This window comes from Antechinus flavipes, chromosome 2 (genome assembly GCF_016432865.1).
Source record: "Antechinus flavipes isolate AdamAnt ecotype Samford, QLD, Australia chromosome 2, AdamAnt_v2, whole genome shotgun sequence".
Classification (NCBI taxonomy): domain Eukaryota; kingdom Metazoa; phylum Chordata; class Mammalia; order Dasyuromorphia; family Dasyuridae; genus Antechinus; species Antechinus flavipes.
This window is the reverse complement of record NC_067399.1, coordinates 294,770,886-294,789,016: the sequence shown is the minus strand read 5'-3', so window position 1 is coordinate 294,789,016 and position 18,131 is coordinate 294,770,886. Positions and strand designations below refer to the sequence as shown.

The window sequence follows — 18,131 nt, the reverse complement described above, 5'->3', positions numbered from 1 at the left end:
CATTCCCCTTCCTTCCTCATTGGCTTATAATTTTGCTTTTCTCTCTAACTCTTTTCCACATATTAGGAGACTAGGAGACAACATACATATTGATTTTCCCTCAAATACCCTAACCACTCAGTTCTCAATCTATTCTTTTCTCATGAGCTACTCTTCCATTCCACCCCAACTACACACAAAAATGAAGGGAGTTGGGGGCAGGAGCAGGGGAGGGATCATGGGATCATTCTGACTAGGTTCACTACAGATTTATATTATACAATCTTAACTGAGCCTACTGCTGCTTGGCAATCCTTCTGTCCCTCCCTTATCAGTTCACTATACTACTCTCCATAGCAGCTCTTCTAAAACTTTTCATCTCTCCTCAAATCTCCCATAGGTCTCCTTCCTCCTTACCTTCTCATCTAATAACACTGCCTTGTATTTTGCAGAAAAAATTAAGACTATTCACTATAAGCTTGCTTTTGTTCTCCTTTTCCTTGTTTTTTTGTCATTCAGGTGCCTTCTGCCACTCTATCCTCCTTTATCCTTCTCACATGATGAGGTGGCCTTATTTCATATCAAGTGAACCCACTCCACCCAATCTCTTTCAATGGATTGTCCCTTTGTCATTTCTTTTCTTTCACTTATTTCCAAGCTTTTTCCCTACAGCCTACAAATGTGCTCACATCTTCCCAGTCCTCCAACCCTCACTTGAATTTTCTATCCCTTCATTAGAAGGGATACTGTACTGTATCACTTCTGCCCTTTGTAACTAAACTCCTCAAAAACATCATCTATAATAATTGCTTCCATTTTCTCTTTTCCCACTCTTCTTAATCCTTTAAAATCCAACTTCCAACTTTATCATTTATTTATTTATGCTGAAATTGTTCTCTTCAAAATTACTGATGATTTCTTAATTGACAAATCTTCTGGTCTCTTCTCAATTCTCATTTTTCTTGACTTCTCTGCAGCTTTTGACACTGTTGATTATCCTCTCTTCCTTTTTACTCTCTTCTCTAAGTTTTAGGAACCCCACTTTCTCCCGGTTTTTTTTTTTAAACCTCTCTCACCCTTATTTCTTTATCTTTGCCTGGATCCAGATCACACCCTTTAACCAGAGATGTCCTTTCAGGGTTCAATCCTGAGACCTTTTCTTTTCTTCCTCTATACTGCTTCATGTGTTGATTTTTTTCAACTCGTATGGATCCTGTCCATTTTCTTTGCTAACCTCTAGTTTCACATTTCCAACTGCCTTTCAGACATCTTATGCTATATATCCAAAAGAATCTTAAACTCAGTAAGCCCAAAAACAGAACTCATTATTTTTCCCCACACACTGTTTCCTTCCCCTACTTTCCCTATTTATTGTAGAGGACCATACCATCCTTCCAATGTCCTCAGGATTGCAATGCAGGTGTCATCCCAGACTCTTCCCCTCCCCCTCCCATATCCAGTTTGCTGTTAAGACTTGTCTGGTTCCCCTTTGCAACCTCTCTGGTGTCTCTTTCTCTCTTCTGACATTGCCATCTCTCTAATGCAGATCTCAGCACTCCTATCTGGACTATTGTAATTGCCTTGCTATTGGATCTATTTGTCTCAAGTCTCTACCCATCCAGCTCCATCCTTCATTCAGTCACCAAAGTGCAAGTACAATCATGTCACCATTCTTCTTCCCTCCCTCCCTTCAATAAACTCCAGGAGCAAATACAAAATATTGTTTGGCATTTAAATCTCTTCATGACCTCAACCTCTCCCATCTTTCCAGTCTTTTTACATCTTCTTCCTAGACACATACTCTTTAATCTAGTGAAACTGGCCTTCTTGACAAACGAGATTCTCGATCTCTAAGCCCAGCATTCTTTCTGATACTCCTCCATGCTTAAAATGCTGTTTTTCCTATACTCTGACTATTTACCTTCCTGTCTTCAATTTCCACCTAAAATCCCATCTTTTGCTAGAAGCTTTCCCTAAATTCTCTTAATTCTAGTGCCTTTTCTCTGTTCATTATTTCCAATTTATCTTGTATATAGTTTGCTTTGAATATATTTGCATATTATTTCTTCGAATAGATTCTAAGCTACTCGAGAGCAGGGTCTGTCTTTTGCCTCCTTATGTGTCTGAAATCAAGATTGGTTCTTACAGTTAAATCAAAGTTCATCAGCCTTTTAATCTCTTTTTATGGTTATAATATTATGTTTATTTGACTTTGTATCAACATATGTCTTGTATTTCTGTGAATTCATGTTCATCATTTCTTACTGAACACTATATTTAATTTATATTGTGCAAATGGTTCAGCTATTTTCTATTTGATAACGACCACTTTCTAGTTTTTGACTGCTCCTGCAAATAATGCTGCTATTAATATTTAAAATATGTGGAATCTTTGATCTCTTTTAACTGTTCAGGAGTGAGATTGCTGGGTTAGAACATATGAACAGTCTAGTGACTTTTCTTTTATAATTACAAATTATTTTCTAGAATGATTAGACCAATTCACAGAGCCACTGAAGAATCAGTCTTCCCATAGCAACTCTTAACATTGACCATTTCTGTCCTTTATTGATGAATTTCTTCAAACTTACACTCATGAAATTGGCAAAATTGACAAAAAAGGAAAATGACATATTGAGGAATCTGTGGTAAGACAAGCACATAAATGAACTTTTATTGGAACTTTGAATATGTCCAGCCGTTCTGGAAAGCAATTTAGAAACTATGCAAAATATTACTAAACTTCACATATTTTTTGACCCAGTGATGCCACTAAACCTAAAAGAGATTGAAGAAAAGAAAAAAAGGACCCATGTGTACAAAAATATTTATAGCAGCTCTTTTTGTTGTATCTGGAAACTGGCACCCGTCATTTAGGGAATAGCTGAACAAATTATGACAAAAGTATAATAGAATACATTTGTGCCATAAGAAATGGCAAAAGGAATGGTTTCAGAAACCTGGGGAGATATGTGTAAATCAATGCAGAGTGAAGTAGGCAAAATCAAGAGAATGATTGATGCCATGACAACATTGTGCAGACAAAAGACTAGTACAATAATATTGTGAAGACAAAAAACTTTGAAAGGCTTACCAACTTTGATCACTGAAATGTCCAACCATGATTCCTGCAGGCTAATGTGAAACATGCTACCCTCCTCCTAAAAGAGATGCCAGAGTCGCTATGTGGAATGGGAAGTACATTGTGAGAATTTGTTTTACTTGATTATTCATTTTGTTACAAGTGTTTTACTTTTTTTTCCCCCCCAGTGGGAGAATGGAAGAAAAAAATTATTAATTGGAAAAAATAAAATTTTATTTTGAAAGATAAAATTTGCATTTCTCTCAGTGTAGACTATTGTCTTGAATACAACGTTGATAGATGGTAGCTTTTTGAAATTTCTTTTCTTTTTATGATTTGTGTCCAAAGGGCTTTAAATTCATGCATGTTTCTTGACCAAACATCACTACCACTAGACATGAATACCAAAAGAGATTCACCCACCAAAAAAAAAAGGAAAATGACCCATATGTATAAAAAATATTTATGACAGCTCTCGAGGAAAAAAAAAATTGGAAATTGAGGAGATGCCTATTGATGGTCATTAAACTGTAGCATATGTTTGTTTTGGAATATTATTGTTCTATAGGAAATGAGCAGGATGTTCTCAAAAAAAAAAAAAAACAACAACAACAACAACTTGGAAAGTCCTCCATGAATTTAAGCAAAGTGCAATGTATTATGTACAAAGTAATGACAATCTTCTGGGGTGATTCTAAGTAGTACAATCATCCATGACTCTCTGAAAGATTTATGATGAAAAATTCTATCCATTGAAGTCTCTTTCCATCTCTCTCTTTTTTTAACTTAATTTTTCTTGAGGATTTTTATTTTCATTAGGATAGGAGGTTTATATTTTCTTTCATAACTTGACTTTTATGGAAATGTGGTTTCCATACTTCACATGTGGTTTCTTAATTGTGGATGAAGATAAGGGGAGAGAACCTAGAACTCAAAAATGTTAAAAACAAATGTAAAAAAAATCGTTTTGAATGTAACAGGGAGAAAATGTTAAATCAAATACAAAAAATTAGAATTTTTAAAAATCATATTTTAATTTGTTGGGGAATGTTTCTTGGCCTTATATATATATGTTACAATATCACAAAGATCTTAAGTATCAGACATATAAAGAAATATTTGATGCAGAGATTCTTTGTACAGTCCGACAATCACTTTCCTGGTTTTTGCAAAAGCTTTTAAATTTTATATACTCAAAATGGACTGCTTTGTCTTTTATGATAAACTCCATCCTTTTTTTAAAGAATTTTCTCCAATAGTGATGAAAATGAACTCCTCCCATCCTCTGTTGTGAGGAAGGGAACAAGGTTTAGCTTTTAATTTTAGATTATTTATTCATTTAAAGGTTATTGTAGAGAATTGAATACAATACTATAAAGCCAGTTTCTGCTAAACTTCATTCTAGTTTTTTCCAAAGTTCTAATCACATATAAGGAATTTGTATTTTTTGGATTCATCAAACATTGGGCTGCTCTGTTGCATTATTTCTACATCATGCTACTTTTGTCTGTTCCACAGATCTACATTTCTGTTTTTTTTTAAACAAGTACCAAATAGCTTCAGTGACTGTTGCTTTATAATTTAAAATCTAATCATGTTCTTCTGCCTTCCTCTTTATTCCTGTAAAAAAAAATTTTTTTTTCATTATTTCTCTTGCAATTCTAGACTGGAATTTCTTAATATTTGTGTATGTGTCATGTGCACCCTGGTAAATTAATTAAAAAAAAAAAAAGCCCATGGATCTTTCTCAAAATAATGTTTGTTATACATTCATAATTGAAAAAAATGCTAAATTTCAAGTAGAAGTTAATGAAAATAAAGATATAATTTGTTTTCTCTATCTAATTTCACATGTACCCTGAAATATATACTTGGACTTCTTTGATGGGGGTTTAGTGGACTACGGGATATGAAACCACCAGATCTTTTATTCTTCCAAATAAATTTTGGTATTATTTTGTACTTAGTGTAGCACTAAATCTATAATTTAGATAGTGTAGAATTTCATTAAGTGTCAAGACAGATAACTAAACTTGCTTAATAGCTGCTTCCATTTAAATTAAATAATTTCAGTACCTATAGCTGAACATTTGGGGGGGGGGCTTTAACTCAAAGTTGTTATTTATCACAATTGTGGAAAAATGGGGAAAGATTTTCCCCCAATTCATCAAGAAGGAGAAATTGCTGGGGATTAAAGAAAAAAAATACGTTAAAATGTAATCTTCTATATTACCAGAAGAATAATGAAAAGAAAAAAAAGATTGAGAAAAATTATGGCAAATAAAAGCTTAACATCTAAAATATATAGTACATTCACATCTTGTTATTTTGGTGTGGCTTAACTATGAGAAGTAAATCACTTAATTTACCTTCCTTTATTTTCTGTGAGAGGACTTTTATTTACCAATGATTCACCAATATAGCTTTTCTGCCCATTCCTCTCCTACCCAAACATGGGTTAGGTTTAGGTTAATCTTTGGACAAGGATTAGCTTTCCCTTAAAGGAGACAAAGCTGTCCCCAATAACTGATAGGCCACAACTTCCTCAAAGCAGCTTCCTAATCACTTTAAAATGTAAAAAGATCTCATCTGTGTGCAATTAGGATTCTTTCAAGTTAGTAGATTTCCAAAGATCGTGAATAACTATGTCCTTCATTATCTTTATTCTGATAATGAAGATAGATAGATAGATAGATAAATAGATATGATTTCAAATACAGATAAGGGATACTAAGTCCAGAGAAGTTAAGTATGTTGTCTTGTTGTGTTACAGCAGTTATCCTCTTGTTAAATGGTTGATGACTTTCCCCCCAGTATCAAGCCTGAAGTAAGAGTGGCTAATGTTAACCCTACCTCCTGTATCTCCCTAGTCAATTCTAGTGGCTCCCTGCTACCTCTAGAATCAAATACAATCTTTTTTTGTTTGTTTGTTTTTCATTTGAAGCCTTTCACACCCTAGCTCTTTTTATCCTTTCAGGCTTCAGTACAGCCATATTGTCCCACTTGATCTACACACTCTCATTTCCTCTCCTTATTCCTTTGTAATTCATGTTTGATTTGCACTGTCTCTTTACCTTCATTTCTAGGAACGCTTGATTTCCTTTTAGACCTAGCTCAAGATATCCTTTCTACATGAAGCTTTTCTTGTTTCTTCTAGCTGCTCAGATTCCTTCCTAAAGAACCAACGACCTTGCATTTATTTGGTGTATATTTATATATACTTACATTTGTGCAAATAGGAAACTCCCTCTGCTAATAGATCTTGTCACTAAATTACAGTATTAGAAAATTGCCATAAAAGTACTGCGAGTTCAAATGACTTGCCCAGTAAGTATGTATCAGACCACACAGAACCCAGGTCTTAGTCACCTAAGCTGTCAATCTGATCATCATCTTCAATTCATCACTCTCATTCCAGTCACTTGCCAAGTTTTGATTCTACCTTCACAATATTTCTTATACCTGTGCCTTCTCTGAAATGACCCTCCGCTCTGGGGCAGTCATCACTTCACATTTGCACTATTGTAACTTCCTTGTTTAAAGTCTCTCCCTGTTGCACTCTCTCCTCATTTGTCAAATTCTCTCACACACACACACAGACACACACACACCCCTCCCAAGTTTAGTAAATTGCAGCACCTCCTTATTACTTCCAGGATTAAGGATAAAACCCTCTGTCTTTCAAAAAGCTTTTCATGACCTGAGTTCTTTTTGCCTTCCATTCTTACACCATACTCTTTGATGCATATTCAGTGAAACTGGCCTCTTTGCAGTTTCTCACACTCGCCATTTTTACTGACTTCTCTCATATCAGATTTCTCTGCCTTATCTTCACCTTCTGCAAGAATCCCCTCCTTAGTGCTAGTGCCTTCCTTCTGTTTATGACCTTCAATTTCAGTCACATTGTTATTTGCATTTTGTCTCCCTCATAACATTGTGAGCTCCTTGAGGACAGGAACTATTTTTTGTCTTTTTGTATAACCAGATTTTCATACATTGCCTATCATAATAGATGCTTAATAAATATTGACTTCTGCCTTTGAGTCCGATTTTTCTAATATGCCACTTAGCCTTCCCCCCCTTAATAAATGCTATTTATGAAGTCAACAAGCATTTATTAAGCCTGTATAATATGCCAGGCACTGTGCTGAGTATTACAGATACAAAAGGGAAAAAAACCAATCCTGATTTCTAGGAGTTAATATTTTAATGGAGGAAATAAAATGTAAATAACTAAGTACATACCTGCTATATTCTGTGTTGTAGAAGTACATCTGAAAGTGAAGGTTTTAGTAACTGGAAGGCCTGGTAAAGACCTTCTGAAAAAAAGATGGAATTTGTGCCAAATCTTGAAGGAAGCCAGGGAAACTTGAGTTGGAGGTGTGGTGGTAAATCATTCAAGGTTCAGGAGATAGCAAGTACAAAATTACAGAGTGCTGAATCAGAGTACATGGAGGAGAATAAAGTATAAGAAGGCTAAAAAGGTATATGAGAGGTCAGCTTATGAAGATCTTTAAAAACTATACTGAGGTGTTATATTTAATCCCCAAAGCAAAAGAGCCACTGAGGTTTGACTGGGGATTGAGGTAATCTGATCTATGCTTTTGAATAATCAGTTTGGTATTATGTGAAAGATCACTTAGAAAGATTAATTAGAAGACTTGTCTAAGCAGGAAGGCCCAAATGAGAGTCAAGGTTTTCACAAGTGAAGAAAAGGGATATATAAGCGTGATGTTATAGAAAAAGAAATTGTAATATTTGATAACTGATAATAGTAGAATGAAGAGTTGAAGATGACAAGTGACCTGAGTAATGTGGATAGTGGTAGTAGTATAGTAATGAGGAAGTTGGGAAGAGGAATAGTTTGAATAGGGAGAAGTAAAGTGCAGATAATGGGTTTTGTTTTGATTATATTAATTTCAAGGTAGCTACTGGCAGATGCAAAAGGCAGGACTGGAGGTCGGGAAAGAAAATAGGGCTGAGTATTTACATCTAGGAATTATTTGCATATATAGATGATTGAATCCATTGGAACTGGTGAAATCACCAAGATAGAATAGAAGAAGCAAAAATGAGGACCCAGATTGGAACCTTGGAACACTCTCATCAGTGAAAATAACATGCCTAAGGCACAGCAAAGATGAGAAGAGCTATTAGGTAGAAAAAGAACTAGGAATGAACAGCATCACCAACACTCAGGAGAGAGATAGTATTCAATAGGAGAAAGTGACAGTCATCATGGTGCAGTGATGTCAAGAAGAATGAGGATTAAAAAGAGGCTGTTGGGTTTGGCACTTGAGAAAGAAATCATTGCTAGCTTTAGAAAAAGCAAAATGATAAAATTGAAAACTATATTACATGGGAGTTAGAAGAGGGTAAGAATTAAAATGAATGCACTAAATATATACCACTTTCTCAGGAAAGTGTATTTTTCTATCTAATATGCCACTTAGCCTAGTAGATCAAATGAGAATTTATTAAGGATAAGAGAAGTATGAGAATTGTGGACATCAGGGAAGGAGCCATAGTTAGGGAGAACTTAAAGATAGAAGAGAAAGTAGAAATGATCCATGAACTAGTCTACTAGAGAAGATAGTAAGGATGGGATCAATAACTTCCTGGAGACAAGTTGATTTTGGCAAGAAGAAAGCCTCTTCTTCACTGAAACTGAAGTGAAAGAGATAGGAGAAAGAATGATATCTGAGTGACACGAAATGAGGGAGAAATGGGGAATACTTAGTGAATACCCTCAGATTGGGAAGGTGAAGTCCTCAACTGAAAGAACTTTCCATTAATGATATTCCCCCAAATCCCAGCATTCTGGGGAACAATATGGAAATATCCAAACTTAGAAGCTTACCAGAGTAGCAATGGGGCACAATGGGTGATGTATTAGAACAGGTCATTGGTGGGTAATATTAGTAGTTTACAAAGGGAAGGTGAATTTCAGTAGACAAAGCCCCCAAGGCTTTTGGAAATGTGCTTCATAATCTTATGTAATGTGAAATCTACTTTGGACCCACGCTTCCAACTTCTGTTTGTGCCCTTTTAGATTTTTGGCATCTTTAAGAAGACCTGGTTCCTGATCCATCCCTGCCCTCAGGTTTGTATTTGTTTTCCTCATGTCTACCCTAGCTCCTTTTCCCTACAGGAGAGAGTGGTTTACCTGACTCAACCATAGTACTTACCTCAGTTGTCCCATGTGTTTGCTGTAATTGCAAGAGGTAACATATTCTTATTTTTTCCTGTTCCAAACTAAACAGTGAACTAAACTTTAAAATAATTGACATTATACCTCCATATAAAACCTAACTTTTTTCAGATTGGTATTTTTTCAGACAAATTTGAAACTTTTGCTTCATTGGTTTTGCTAGAAAAATGTAGGTGACATTCCATATTTTTCCATTCATTTAAAGATCGATTATAGTTCGTTAATATTTGATACCCAAAAGAATACAGATACTGGAAATATGGTGCAACTTGAAAAGTAATTGTTCCCATTCAGGGCTGTTGTTCTAGCTTTCCACCTTAGAAATTGATAGAAAGGGCTGTTAACAATGACATTATCAAGTTATAATTTGTCTTTTCATTTTATGTGTTTTTGTTGTTGTTGTTGTTGTTGTTGTTGTTGTTGTTGTTGTTGTTGTTGTTGTGGCAATTGGGGTTAAGTGACTTGCCCAGGGTCACACAGCTAGGAAGTGTTAAGTGTCTGAGTCAAATTTGAACTCAGGTCCTCCTGACTTCAGGACTGGTGCTCTATTCATTGTGCAACCTAGCTGCTCCCACTTTATAAGTTTCAAAGAAAAAATCAGGAACTAAAATTTTTGTGGATTTGTTATAGTAAATGTTACCTCAGAAAAATTAATAAAATGAAGTAACATTATATTTAGGGAAAGAACAAATGAGAAAAAATTTATTCATGTCCCATAAGGTTTCTGGCCTTTAAGACTAGTATAATATTAATTTCCTGAATGAGAATGCTTTTAGATGCAAAATAAGTAAAATCCTACTGTTGGTTAGAATTTGAAAATGTTTTTCCTCTTAACAAAATTTTTTCTCAAATCTGTCCACTTTTAAACCCAGATATTCAAGCAAATAGTTTTTAGTTATCTGAAAAACTGGAGGAGTATTGATTTGATCAGAATATATACAGTATTTCTGAGCCTTTCCCACCTCTTTATCTTTGTGACTTGCCTCTGAGATTGCTCCCAATCTATAACTCACACAAGCGTGTTCATGTGTGTGTCTATTTGCTTGTGGGCGTGTCTGTCTTCCCATTGATCTGAGTTCTTGTGAACTGGTTTTTTCTTCTTTGTATCTCTAGCACTTAGCACTTATATACTTAATAAATCCAAGTTGACTTAAGAATTTTGTGGGAGGTTTATAAGTAAGGGGAAAATGATAGTGCTATGAACAGTGGGTTCATAACCCAATTCTACTACTTGTGTGACTTTGAGCAAGTCATTTTACTTTTCAAATCCCAGTTTGTTTCTTCCTTCATAAAGGGATTGAACTAGACAATCTCGATTGTTCCCTTCTACCTTTATGATCCTAAAATAACCATCTTCACTTTTTTAGGATTTTGATATTTACAACAATTGTATTTTATATTTTGAGTCCTTAAAAAGTAAAGGAGCTCTTAATGACAGTATGTATAGGTAGTAAAATGAACAAAATCAACTTTTTTCCTTACCTTATTGACATAAAGTTGGATCATTTTGTAAATACATGCTAATGGAAGTTAGTGTTGAGAATTCACATTTTAAAATTTAGCATATGTTAGAAAAGAGCTTCCTTATATTTTTTAGCAAAAATTATTCATTTATTTGAAGAATTACTTTAATTCTCACATTTATAATAAAAACTCATGAGCTCTTAGTATCTAATTTAATTTTTAATTTAAAAATAAGATTAAGTTAACATTTGATCTGATACTGAGTACAGATAGGTTATTTATTGGGAAGGAAAATAAAGTTATCTGGAATTGCTTTAAAACATTTTCTGCTATAAGTTTTGCATACTGTTTATCCTGCATTGTATTAATCAAATTAGCTAAGTCTCACAATTGATTATCATTATAGTGTTCCTGTTATTGTTTACAGTGTTCTCTTAGTTTTGCTCACTTCACTTTGCGTCAGTTTAATATTTCTTTCTGAAATCATCCCCTTCATTTTTTCTTACAACAAAATAGTATTACAGCGTTCATATGCTACAACTTGTTCAGTCATACTTCATTAGACAAATATCCCCTCAATTTTCAGGTTTTTGCCACCAAAAAAAGAACTGCTACAAATGTTTTCTTTTGTTTTTTGTTTTTTTACATATGGATCCTTTCCCTTTGTCCTTTCGGGTTTGATCTAATAGCAGCATCACTGCATCAAAGGATACATGCATAGTTATATAGGCTTTTGGACCTAGTTCCAAATTGTTGTCTAGAATAGTTAGAATGGTACACAGTTCCACTAGCAGGGCATGAGTGTTTCAGTTATTCTACATCCTCTCCAGCATTTGCCATTTTCCTTTACTGTCATGTTAGCCAATCTGATAAGCATGATGAGCTGGAATGTCAGAATTGCTTTAATTTTCATTTCTCTAATTATTAATGATTTAGAGCATTTTTTGTATAACTGTTGATATCATTCATTCTATTTCAGATTTTTCATACCCTTTGAACATTTATCAATTAGGTAATGACATTTCTGTAAATTTGGCTCGGTTTTCTGTATATTTGAGAGATGAAAACTTTATCAGAAAATTTGCTGTAAAAGATTTTTTTTCTCCCAGTTCTCTGCTTTTCTTCTAATTTTGGCTTTGTTTGCACACACACAAAAATTCTAATATTAAGTAATCAAAATTATCAATTTTAGTTTTAGGGAACCTGCCTGTCTTTTATTTGGTCGCGAATTCTTCCTGTAGTTATAGATCTGATAAGTAATTTCTTTCATGCTTCACTGATTGCTTATGTCATCCTTTATCATGTACTCACTGTGAGCTTATCTTGGTACACAGTGTGATGTGTTGAGCTATACCTAACTTTCTGCCAGAAGATTTTCCAAGTTTCCTACTAGTTTTGTTGAAAATTTAAATCTTACCTCAAATAGTTGAGTTCTTTGGGTTTGTCAAACAAAGTTACTATGCTTGTTTGCTTCTGTGTATTGTATGCTCTTCTGTCATTCTCTTTCATCTGTCATCTTCTGTCTTTCTTACCATTTACTTAGACCCATATATTTAGCATTTGAATTTTTGACATTATAAAATTTTTCATTTGGCTTTAAAATTATTAATACTCTAAAATTGTCCCCTAAAATGTTTTTTCTATGGCTAAGATTAAACATGAGAACTTTAGTTCAAGCGGAACATTTTATGGAAGAGTATGATGAGTTTGTCAGGATTGTCAATAGTAGTTTATGGCTGGAATCTACCTGTGTCCCTTTCCAAGATTACTGTAACCAAAATATTTTCAAAAGTTTTCAACCCTTTGAGAATTGTTCTTAATTTTTTCCCTCCTCCTTTTTTTTTCTTTTTGAAACAATTGGAGTTAAGTGACTTGTCCAGAGTCACACAGCCAGAAAGTGTCAAGTGTCTGAGGCTGATTTGAACTCAATTCCTTCTGATTCCAGAGCAAGTGCTCTATATACTATACCACCTAATTTCTCTCCTCCTCCCCCTCCCCCCCCCCTTTTTTTCCCCTAACCACAGAGCATTTATTTTCCTTAGAATAAGAGGCACACATTCTACTGGGCTTATATCCCAAAGAGATCTTAAAGAAGGGAAAGGGACCCACATGTGCAAAAATGTTTGTGGTAGCCCTTTTTGTAGTGGCCAGAAACTAGAAACTGAATGGATGACCATCAGTTGGGGAATGGCTAGATAAATTATGGTATATGAATATTATGGAATACTATTGTTCTATAAGAAATAACCAGCAGGATGATTTCAGAGAGTCCTGGAGAGACTTACATGAACTGATGCTGAAGTGAAATGAGCAGAACTAAGAGATCATTGTAGACAGCAACAAGAAGACTATATGAGGATCAATTCGCATGGACGTGGCTCTCTTCAACAATGAGATGATTCAGACCAGTTCCAGTTGTTCAGTGATGAAGAGAGTCCTGGGGATAGAGGAGAGCATGGTCTTTCTTGCATTAGAAGTCAGAAGCAGGAAAAGAATCTTTAGAAAACAGAATAAAGGATGATGCAAAGCTGATGGATATTGCAGTTTACAAGTATCTCCTGACTCTCATCCCTGCCCACATGGACTTATGCCTTTTTAGCTTTGTGTTATTTAGTGGTACACACAGCTTGCCTATGCCTTTTCATCACCAGACAAAGATAAAATGTGAATAGGCCTTATTAAATAGTACTAAAGGATACTTAACTATAATTCCTTTGCCAGAACGACAGACAGACAGACATCTAATATGGATAAGAAAATAAACTCATTTTAAAAGATTGAAAATAAGTCATCTAAAATCTTAACCTGAATTGAACACTATACAAAAGTTGCTTAGTTGTCTCTTGATTAATTAAAAATCAGATGAACTGTTTGTGCTTTTTCTAGGTCTTCTATATTTTGTCTAGTTAAAAAAATTCCTACTGCCAGCTTTTTGGTTAATCCCTATTCTTATACACTACTCTTAAATGTAAGAGTAGGAGAGAGTTAAAAATTCATATGAATTCTTTGTACCCATTTAACATAAGAGTTTTAGTTGAAAAGTCCAGGATTTATGATTTTTCAGGCAGTTATTAGATAGTCTTACCATTTTTTCTTTAATTTTCCCCCCATTTTTACACTACTAAAATGGAAATGTTATTATTTAAAAACAAGAAAAATTTTAGTAAATTTACCAAAATTTTAGTAAATCTCCCTACTCCTCAAAAAAAGCTACCAAAATTTTACTCAAATTTTTAAAAATTTTCCCAAACATTGACATTTAGAAATCATAATACCTTCAAGATAATCTTTTTAGCCCAACATTGTTATTTAATGTGAAGAACATGAGATATAAAAAGTTAAGACAAGAAAACTTGCAAATTATGACATACATTCTAAGAATTTGTTTTTTGAAATGTTTATCTGCCTTGATAAAAGCCTTTAAAAACTTTTCATTAACCCACAAATGAAAATAAATGATATTATTATTAATAATATTATAGAAAAGACATTGAAAACATAGGTAGGTATTCTCCAGTCCCTAAATTTCTAGGAGCTTTTCCAAGTATTAGAAATTATCAAATAACCTCCAGCCAAAGCAATAGTTTAACCTTTTCAAGTCATTTAAGGGAAGTAACAGAAGTAATATTTCACAAAGCTGAGAATTGTAAAGAAAAGTGGAGGGAAAGTAAGCAATGGGATATAATTATAAATTATATTTGCATTTTATATTAAATATTTGCAGATCCAAACCAACAAATATTTGTGTACCTACTATGTATAAGGCTCTTTTTGAACCTTTGCCCAGAGAAGAAAGGACATACAGTTCTTGTGGATGAGATATGACACAAAAACTTAAACTTACATATCAAAAGAAGAGCTAAAAACAAGAATTCAAGATGTCCCTTTCCAGGTTAATAGTAAGTTAAAGTGATATACCTCTTTATAGTTTGCAAAATATTTTATATATGTTCCCTCATTTGATTCTGACAGCAACCTTTCAGACAAATATTTATTTAGAATCTACTATGTGCCAGACAAAAAAGTAAAGAATAAGACCATCACTAAATGGCAAGATTACCTTATAATAGGAAATACAACAAATGCATGTAGAGTTTGTTTATCTAATATTTAATTAGTGGCTACTGTGAGACTTTATGCTGAACACAGGAGATAATAAGAATGAAAAATGACAGTCTCTGACCCCATGACTGTAATCCTTTTAAAATAGTTACTTATACTAAAGAGATTGCCGAATGGGCAAATTGCTTATTTCTATGTATAATTGATATAGGACAAGTTAGTGTAGAACTTTACGTGCTCTTTGACTTGACTCCTAGAACATTGAAACAGAAGACTTCTTTGAGTTTTATATGTATTACTCACAGAGTAGTTGATAGATGTATTATATTGGAGAAAATATATGTATATAAGTGACTAAAATACAAATGATAATATGATTAAGTACATAGAACAAATGATAGCCTCAGATTCAAGGATTTCATAAGAAATAATGATTCATAAAACAGAATTATATGTAATGATATATGGCACAGTCAAGCTGAGAATGAACTTTACAGTAACTCAACTCAGAGGAAGTATTTGGTAATAGCTTCTTATATTTAGCACATTTTCTCTTTTTAGAAAAGACTTTTACCTCTTCAGTTCTTCTGCTGAAGTGTTAGAAAAACACAAATAACTTAGTTGAGCAGAAACTGTTTTCATATGTTTGTACTTTTAGGTTTTTGTAGTATTTACTATAACCTTGTTAAGTAATTATGAATTATGTTATTATTACATTGACCTGATTTATTTTTGAGATAATCATCAGTATAAAATAGTAGATCTAAAGAACAGAGAGAGAACACAATGTGATATCATTGAAAAAAACAAAAACTTGTAATCAAGGTTGGGTTTTGAGCCTCAGCCTTAACATGTACAGCTGTGAGGTCTTGGCAACGTCTTCTGTTTTCCTGTACATTTTTTAAAAGTATTTCAGTAGTCATCTTTTTTTTTTTTTTTTTTTTTTTTTTTTTTTTGGTCATCACTATTACTAGTCCTTCCCTTTATTTAACTCCCTCTAACTAAAAACTGAAAGGGGGATTTGGTAGAAATAACCCTTCAAATAAATAAGCAAAGCTAATTCACAATTGTATAGATGTATTTTTTTCTGCACTTTAAATCCATCATTTCTCTCTTAGGATGTGAATTACATTCTTAATCCTAATTCCTCTGGAGGCATCATTGAAAATTGTGTTTATAAGAGTTCAAGTCTTTCAGAATTGTTTTTACTTAGTGTTTTTATCCTTGTAAAACTTGTTCTTCCAGATTTTGCTCACTAAACTTGGCATTGGTATCATACTACAAAGATTTCTTTGAAGTAATCTATCAATAAAGTAAGTTCATATACCACAGTTATTTAAGCCATTCCCTGTCTGATGGTCACCACCAAACACCCCCCCCCCCAGACTTTTTTGGTACAGATCTATTCTCACTTTTACTTCAGTTCCTCTTTAAATTTCTCAATCATTAGTCTAATATGAATCCTTCTCCGTGTTTATATACTAGTCTTCTGGTGCACCTTAATTATAGTTAAGTTCTTATCCAGTGTATTCCTTTTTCTTTCCTCTTTTAAAACTAACAAAATAGAACAAAACTATATCCAGGCCCTCATTTCAAGCCTTCTATGATCTTTGAAGAATGGAGTTTTGAAGGGGCTCTTTATGTTCTCCCTCAAATTAAAGAGATAAAATGTAAGCATTTCATTATCATTTAGCCTTTTTGCTCTTGTATATTTACCTTTCTTGGTTTCTCTTGTCTCCTGTGTTTCCTTTCAAAGATTCTACCCACCTCTGTTCTTCTCATCTGGAATACTGGAAATTCCTTTGTTTTTTTCTCCCTGTAGTTTTCCAAGATAAATCTTTCTTGGTTATAAGCCTTTTTCTTTTCTCTTTTGTCTTGTTTGTATATTCTAAGGCATTCTATATGCTTTCAGTATTATAATCTTAGTCTTGTACTATAATTTTGATGGTGGTTCTTGATACTTGAACTCTTTTTTTTTCCTGGCTGTTTACACAATTTTTTCTTTGAACTAGAACCTCTGGATTTTATCCCTGCTGTTCCTGGGCATTTTCAATTTTTTCAAATTTTACTTTGAAATTTTACTTTACTACAGTGACTTATGGTGGAGTCTTTCTATTTTTACTTTGCTTCTGTTTTTCATAGATATGGGCAGATTTTTTATTTTTTATTTTTTTGTTTTTATAAATGATTTCTTTGAAATTTGATATCCTGATTTTTTTTTTTTTTGAATCATGGTTTTGGAGGCATCTGATTCTTAAATGAATATGTTCTATTTCTCAATATTTTAATCTTTTTCATTTTTCTTGTTGTTATCATGGAATTACTAAATTGTTTGCCCCATTCTATTTATTTGAGCATGTTTTTCACAATATATTTTAAGGAAAGTATAATACTTCCAGATTTTCCTTAATCTCTCTAATTCAGTTTTTTTTTTCATCTATTCTTAGAATCCCTGTAGTCACGCCATTCTCTTTCTGAGACTCTGCTTGTGTTTATTATTATTCTCATCTTCTGGGTTTACCTGTTGGGCTTTCTTTTAACTTAATGTATTTCTTCATTGAATTTGGAGTTTTCTTCTGTCCAAGGCCAACTCAATCTTCTCTTCGAATTCTTAGGTGGCATGGAAGGAAGTTAAAAAAAAACAAACACTTAATAAGTACTTCCTATGCCAAGCCCTGTGATAAGTCCTTTACAAACATCTCATTGGAGTCTTTAAACAACCTGGAAGGAAGGTGTTTTTATTATCCCCATTTTATAGTGTTTAAGTAGGTTTAGTGACTTGCCCAGAGTCATAGAATTGGTAAGAATCTGAAGATGGATTGGAATCTTAATTTTAAGATCTAATATTCTATACACTATGTGACCTAGTTGCCTAATGAAGCTTTTTTCTCATTTTGTACTCTGGGGCCTGCTTCATTTTCGGATGATGCTTCTTTCCTGGCCTGTCTCTGATATTTTTCTGGACTCTGCTCTGGCACACGGAACTAGATTCAGAGCTAGGGTCACACTTCACCATCTTTTGTGCTTTATCTCATGATGATTTATCATGCTCATTGGTCCCATCTTCTCCTCACATAAGATAGAATAAATTTTAGATCTTTTGGAAGTCCCATTGGTAGAGGCTCCCTTTATCTCTCACCTTCCATTCCAGGGTATGGCTTTGTCCTCTGCTTCAGCTATACTGGGTTACTAAAAATTGTATTGGCTTCAGGCCTCCTAGAAAACTTCCCTGTCTCCCTCTTCTTTGTCAGACATTTACTAGGGGCTGACTTTCCCCTTGCTGCAATTTTGGCAGATCAGGCACAAAGGTCCTTCTTAGCTTCAGACATCTAG

General features: G+C 33.8%; 1 protein-coding gene and 1 long non-coding RNA gene across 4 annotated transcripts in view; one reads left to right on the top strand and one right to left on the bottom strand.

Moving 5' to 3' along the window:
* Nucleotides 1-222: 222 nt before the first annotated feature.
* LOC127549391 (uncharacterized) lies at nt 223-17,441 on the bottom strand. Its single transcript, XR_007950569.1, has 3 exons — nt 17,320-17,441; nt 16,515-16,614; nt 223-4,681 (listed from the first exon to the last, which is right to left on the bottom strand). It is a non-coding gene; the product is annotated as an uncharacterized LOC127549391 (long non-coding RNA).
* The window catches only part of BTBD7 (BTB domain containing 7), a 70,889-nt gene continuing 61,793 nt past the window's right edge, over nt 9,036-18,131 (top strand). The window contains exon 1 of one of the 3 annotated variants that reach the window (XM_051977372.1): nt 9,036-9,164. The gene's annotated coding sequence lies outside the window, so the exon portion shown is untranslated. The remainder of the gene's footprint in view (nt 9,165-18,131) is intronic. The other 2 variants (XM_051977371.1, XM_051977370.1) reach the window with 2 other exon arrangements.